Raw genomic sequence first — 6943 nt, forward strand, 5'->3', positions numbered from 1 at the left:
CCTCTGCATCGTCCGGGACCGCTTGAGTTCTGAGCCACAGCAGGTCCGGCTTCACGCGTGTCCCCGCAGCCTCCTGGCTCAGCTGGGAGACAACCACTGGTGCCATGTCCACACACCAAAGTGTCTTTGCTTTTAGCCCCTCGGGTACGAAATCCATCCAGAGCACAGTGCTGGTCCTGGCCCCTTAAACAGGGGTGCTGCTTGTCACAGGCGCTGTCACAGCCAAGAGCTGGGACCGTCCTCCAGCCGGCACATCCCTTAGCGTGCAGCGGGTTGTCACAGCTTTCGGCTTTTGTTCCCCAGACAGGGCGCTGCTCTGACCAAGAAGCTTGTCTCTCTACTCCACGTGCCCAGACCTCTGGCCCCAGCCCAGCTCTGGTATTTTTTGACACTCTCTGGGGGTGGAACTGCTATTCTGAAAACCGGGAAATAAAAATTGGAGCCAGTGAGGGGCTTCAGAGGGAGGGGCTGACGCATGCCAGGTTTGGGGACCTGTGGACCACCCGACAGAGCTCCAGAGAGCCGCATGTCAAATTAAGCCAGAAGCACAGCTCACTCCGGGAGTTGGGGCAGCAGCCTGGGGTCCTCTCTGACTTTTACAAGTTCGTTTTTTCCATCTGCAGGGAGGTGAGGTGCCTAAGTTAACTTATTTCCTGACTTATGTGTGTCCTGGGTAGGGGGCAGTAAACAGTTAACCTCCCTGTCCGTGAGATGTTCCTACACCAAAAAAAGACAGAAAGGGAGCAGTTCAGACAGCGAGACTGGTACAGTGATAAGGCTAGAACTCTGGTAACAGGTACCCTCACTGAGCACTGTCTTAGCTGGGGCGGGGTGGCCCAGCCCAGGTGTGCAGGGTGACCAGAGAGGTATGGAGAAAGGCCAGGACCAGCATCAAGACCTTGACTCAGCAGGCCCTCTGCAGCCGTGGGAGATGCTCACACCCAGGCAGCGTCTGTCTCGGAGCTCAGCCACAAGGTCAATGAGAGGGCACCCTTCCTCCAGCGAGGTCCCGTCTTCTCATCAGCCCCCATCTGTCCCTCGGCTCTCTCTGGGGACAGAGTCCCACCATGGCCCAGCTTTCAGGATGCCCTTTCTCCCTGCCCAATGTACTCCCTCACTCCCACCTCCTTCCATCCTGGAGGTCATACTCAGGCCACCTCTGGACACACAGACCTCCTCCCAAACAAGTGTCCATGGAAAATCTGCTTTAATGAGCATCACGGTGGCCAAGAGGTAAATAATCTCAGAGGGAATGGGGCTGGGCTCAAGATGCTGTGCTTTTGTCCTAATGAGCTTTGTGGGCAGGAGTTCAGTGACTCACCCATGGGGGACAGGTGACCCCCTGAAGGTCTTCCTGGCCTCAGTTTCCTCATACATTAAAACCAACACAATTGGAGGCCCCCCTTGACAGGGTCATTGCTGGGGTAAGAGGGCTGCAGATAGCTGGCCCAGGGCCCAGAGCCCTCAACCATCAGTAAGGACCACCAGGGGGTGTGGGGGGATGGCAGGCATGGACGGCGGGGTGTGGGGAGGGGGAGCAGCCCAGCAGTGGCTCAGTTGGGGCTGCAGTAATCCAGACCAGAGTTGTCATGTGACCATGGCCACACCCACTCACACCAGCTCTCTCTCCTTATTGGTGGACAGCAGGGTGGGCAGCTATGTGCCCTAATGGAAGGCTGGGCATCAGTTCGTCCAGCTTAGCTGCCACCTTCTGGCAGGTAAACAGGCCAGGTCCTGGCCAAATCACGTGGCACAAGGCAGGCCACCCCCAGGGTCCTTGACCTGAGGGCTGGTGCTAGGGTCCTGGGTCCTGGCCATCTACGCGTGGCCCTCAGTCCAGGCTCCACTGGTTCTTGGCGTCAAAGCAGAGATGACTGTCGTTGATCTACATCCCTTGAAACCACTTACCACATGGAGCAACTGCAGAGAACTGGCAGGGAGGAAACAGGCCTGAGATTCTGAGAGTCAGGCCAGGCGACCGTCCCACCAGCTGGCCCAGAAACCCATCCAGCTCCCCCTTGGAGGGCTCTTTCTGCCCCCTGCCACCTGAATTGTCAATGCCTTTGGCTGCAGCGTTCCACCCAGAAAAGTTGTGGAGCCTGAGAGGAGGAAGCCTGGGGCCTAGCTGTCCCACACCGTGAAATCCCCTCCATCCCTGGATGTAGAGGGTAGTGGTCAGCAAAGCGGGCTCCTTGAGGGCAGAGCTTGGATGCCTCAGGGCAAGAGGGCTCAGGAAGGCTTCCTGTTTATGGCTCAGTGGCCAGAAGAAACAGCACTCTGCTCTGTTCGTCCCCTGAGACAGCCCTGCTCTCACATTGTGGCCCAGGGACAGAGCTCACAGGGGAGGAGGTGGGAGGCTCAGAGAGCCATTGGCAAAGGGGTATCTGCCTATCTCCTGGTCCTGCCAGCCATCAGCAGACAGGATCCAGCTGGGGAGCAAACCGAGGGAGGTGGGAGGGGCTGGTCCGGGGGAGGGCAGCCCTCGGACCGTGCTGAATCCAGGCTGCTGCTGCAGGAGTGGGGGCCCTGCTGCTTGAGGGCTGGCGGCCTCGCTCCTGCTGGTCTGTGCCTTCTGAGGGGTCTCTCGGACCACGCTGTAGCTGGCGGTGCTGAGCCCAGCCATGCACCTCTGTGGCCCCTCCGCCCTGCACTGACACAGCCGCCAGAAGGCCGCCCGGACCTTCTGGGACATGAGGCTGTAAATGATGGGGTTGACGGCGCTATTGGCATACACGCAGGTGCGGCAGAAGAGGAGCACCCGGGGGTCCAGGAAGGGCTCGGCCACGAAGGAGTTGAGAAGCACCAGCGTGCGGTAGGGCATCCACAGGAGGGCAAAGGGCAGCACGACCACCACCAGCATCTTGGTGACCTGTGGGCGGGAGGGCCGGGTGGCCGACCGCCATCACCCTTCACACCGCGGGGCCAGCGGGGCCAGCGGCCGAGCTGAGGCCGTGGCTCCTGCCTCAGTGTGTGTTTGCTGAGCATGTGATGAGAACGTAATTGCAATATCACTGAAATTACTACGGCGTACCCATTGGACTCTACGCTAAACGTTTCCCGTTCAGGAACCCAGGGCCAGCATTCAAAGCTGTGCTGGTCGACACACTGATGGAATAGCCCCATCTCAGGTGGTAATTGTTCACCGCCCTGTGCCCACTGGTGCACCTCACCTCCCAGACCTCTCAGACCCCCAGGAAGTAAAGACCAGATGCCTGGAGCGGCGCCTCAGGCATCTGTTGAGGGGTGCTGCAGGGAAGCCTGGGTGGACGCCGTTGCTGCTGGCACTCAGGTTACGTTCCCTGCAGCGAGCCTTCCAGTGGTGCTGTTGTCACCTCCACCTGGAGGAGGAGGAAGGGAATTCCCCAGCAGTCTGGTGGTTAAAACTCAGGGGCTTTCACTGCCATGGCCCAGGTTCAATTCCTGGTTGGGGAGCTAAGATCCCACAAGCCTCGAGGCAAAAAAAAAAATAAGAGGAAGCAGAGGCTCAGAGTGAGAGATCACACTGCCCAGGCACCATGAACCAGCTTCTCCTGCAGCCCGTCTGTGCACAGTCATGTCCCCACTCTGCACCCCATTCTGTTCTTTCAGCTCAGGAGTGAGTCACCAGGCGGGCTGAGGACAGGAACATGCTGGGCTCCAACTTCCCGCTGCCAGCCCAGGGTCACGGCATCTCTGGGAGGGAGGAGGGTCAGTGGGAGGGGAACGGGCAGGTGTCCTGGCCACACAGAGGGACAGCCATCACTGATCCATGCAGAGAACTTCCTGAGGACCCCAGAGCTGAGGGGAGGTCTTGGGGGTCCCCTCATCTGCTTTATCTTGGCCTCTGCCTGCTGCTGCCTCCAGAGTACAGGGGGCAGAGGGTGGGAGTCAGAGTGCTAAAGCCAGCAAGCCTAAGCTGGGTGACCTTGGCCAGCCCCCTTCACCTCTCTGAGCCTCTCTCTGAGCCTCTGTCTCCACTTGTGGCATCAGGAGAACTGCAGTGTCCTTCAGGAATTGGTCTATGGGGAGGTGGGGGGTGAGGGATCCCCACGAAATCATCAGTCCTTTGCCCCAGAAAGTGTGATGCCTGTGTGTCCATAGCTTTGTGCTGGGGCCATGCTACAGCCCGCGTGCAGGCAGGCCTCGACTGCTCAGCGCCTCTGGTTCTCCGTTTCGCTCTGTCTCCCCGTCTGTCTCTTTATGTCTCTCTCCCTCTGTCTCTGTGTGTGTGTATCTCTGTATCTCCTTCTCTCTCTGTGTCTCCCTCTCTGTCTCTGTGCCTCTGTCTCTTCCCCAGTCCCCCCCTCTCTCTGTCTCCCTCTCTGTTTCTCCCCCACTCACATCTCAGCTGCTCATCCACAGGGACCCTCTCTGCTCAGCCCTCCCCCCGCCTCAGCCTCTCCGCGCGCCCATCGTGGTTACACGTCGGAGCCTGTACACGCCTGTCTTGGGCTGCAAACGTGTACGGAGCCCCTGAACCCTGAGATGTGGCCCCTCCTCTCAGAACCCCCAGAGTTGCCCCAGTCAGGGCTGAGTGCTTCCAGGGCCCCCAGAGTGTCCACCCCATTCCCCCCATCCTTCCTGACCATTCATGCACCAGGCCCTCCCTCTGTTTCTCCCCACCTGGACCACTTCCTGGGTATCTGCTTGGTCTGCCCTGCTGCCAATCTCAGATCTTAATTCAGTCGTCACCTCAGCAAGGCCTTCTCAAACTTTCCCCTAAACTCCCTCTCTTCTGGGCAGTATTCTGCAGAACAAGTGTTTACTTGTCTTACCATGAGCCCCAAAGGCAGGATGTTTGTCTTGTTCTGTTCTCCCCAGCTTCCAGCACCTAGAACCTCACCGGACACACAGTCGGTGCCCAGAGACACCTGCTGAGTGAGTGGGTGAACAGGGGTGGAGCCAGCACCCCCCGCCCCATCCATTCACCCCTTTGCCCAAACTCCCTGTCTCTGTACAAACCGCCCCCTCCCACCCCCCAGCCTCAGGAGACCTCGTACCTGCTTCCTGGATGAAGGGAAGCCTCTGGCCTTGTGGCAGCTGGCCCCCGCACCCCTGCCAGGCTCACAGGGCTGTCTCCCCAGGGCTCTTGCCTCCGGCTGGGCCTCACTGTCCCTGTGCTGGTCCCCAAGCTATGGCAGGTGCGCCAGGGTGCTCCAGAACAAGATCCTTGAGATAAGTCCGTAGAGCACCGTAGGGCTCTACTGGTCCGTAGAGCCAGTAGGGGCGCAAGGAAGAAGACGGTGAAGTCCAGCAGGTAGATAGGAAGGTACAGGCTGTGGGCCACCTGGTAGCCGCACTGCAGGCCCCGGCACCCTCCAGCGTCCAGGTCCACCAGGAAGAACCAGAGCAGGCAATACACGGACGTGGTCCCCCAGACACCCACCACGACTCACTTGGCCCGCGTCATGGTGCACACGGTCTGTGCCCACATCGGGTGGCAGATGGCGATGTACCTGCAGGCCACAGGGCGGTCCTGTGACCCACCTGCCCTCCTGGGCTATTGGGCTGCAGTGGGGACACCTGATGCACTCGGCCAATCAGATTCCCCAATGAGGAACCGAATGCGATGTGATGGTTTAAACGGCCCTTTCACTATGGACCTGGGAGGCTGTGGAGATCTGGGGAGCGGAGTGGCCACGTTGAGGCAGCCTCAGGGGCTGGCAGAGCAAGGTGCCAATCTCAAGAGGGGAGAGCGGGCCGAGTCAGAACACACAGCCCCTTAAGGTCTGGCCAGGCCCACAAGGCAGAGGTGCCCCTGCAAAGACCTTGACCTCTGTGCAAGTTCCAGCGGGCTTCCTACTGCCCACTACCAAAGGTCTCATGCTAAGGGGTCAAGGACACTGTGACCCCAGATGGCACAGCGAGCAAGAGGCAGGACTGGGCCAGCATATGTAAGTCAGAGGCCTCGGTTCTGTCCCCAATCTGTGTGGCCCTGGACAAGATGCTGAGTCTCTGGGCCAAAGTGCCAAAGGCCACGCAGCTGAGAAGAAGCAGAGCTGATGTTGAACCCAGCCAGCGGGCTTCAGCATCTACATCCTGAGAGGCGGGTTTGCCTCTCAGGTGTTAGCTTCAGAGCTGGAACAGGCCTGGGAGACTGTCCAGTCCAGCGCCCACATTCCCAAGGGGAACACCGTGCCCGAAGAGTGCCAGGCTGCGTTGGCATCCCGCAGCAAGTCAGCGGCAGAGGTGAGATGAGAAACCCACTTCCAGGCACCTGCCCCCTCTCCACCAGGCTCCTCCAGGGTCTCACCCAGCACCCCTCTTCATTAAAGGAGAGCAGCCTCAGTTTACCAAGGGTCACAGCCAGGAAGTCCTGACCTGTTGGGGGGGGACTGGGGGTGCACATACCTCTCCACCGTGGAAACCAGGATGGAGCAGGAGGAGGCATTGATGCCCAGATACTGCAAATAGGTGATGTCCAGGCAGCTGGCGTGGCCATACACCCGCTGCCCAGCCAAGCTCTCGGAGACACTGGGCAGCCCTGCAGCCACCAGCACAGTGAGGTCTGCCAGGGCCAGGCTGACCAGGTAGCAGCTGGTGGACATTTGCATGTCCCGGGTGGTCAGCACCACCAGGACCACCATGGCATTGCCCATGATGCCCACCACGCACACGAGGAGCACCAGGAAGATGGAGACCCCCTTGTACGCAGGGCCCGGGACAGCCTCACTGGGAGCCAGGGGCACGGTGCTGGGGCTTCCTGGCCTGCTCCCACTCTCCATGGTGGCTGCTCAGGCACTAGGGGGCAGGGGGATTCCGGGAGGTGTCCACACCATTGGCTGGGGCCTCGTGCCACTGGACAAACACTTGCCTCTCCCAAGAGCCCAGCCCCAGGGACACACGGGGACCCAGCACAGGTGACGTGACTGCTTGGCCAAGAGAAGGACACAACAGGGACGCTCCTTCCAGTCTCTGCCGTAAATGTAGTCAGCAAGTCACCGGCTCTGCCAGCCTCAGTCTC

General features: G+C 59.9%; 1 pseudogene; it reads right to left on the reverse strand.

Annotated features, from left to right (window-relative positions):
* Positions 1-2335: 2335 nt before the first annotated feature.
* On the reverse strand, positions 2336-6704 carry LOC122691455 (annotated as a pseudogene).
* Positions 6705-6943: the final 239 nt, after the last annotated feature.

The sequence above is a fragment of the Cervus elaphus genome, chromosome 4, assembly GCF_910594005.1.
Source record: "Cervus elaphus chromosome 4, mCerEla1.1, whole genome shotgun sequence".
Classification (NCBI taxonomy): domain Eukaryota; kingdom Metazoa; phylum Chordata; class Mammalia; order Artiodactyla; family Cervidae; genus Cervus; species Cervus elaphus.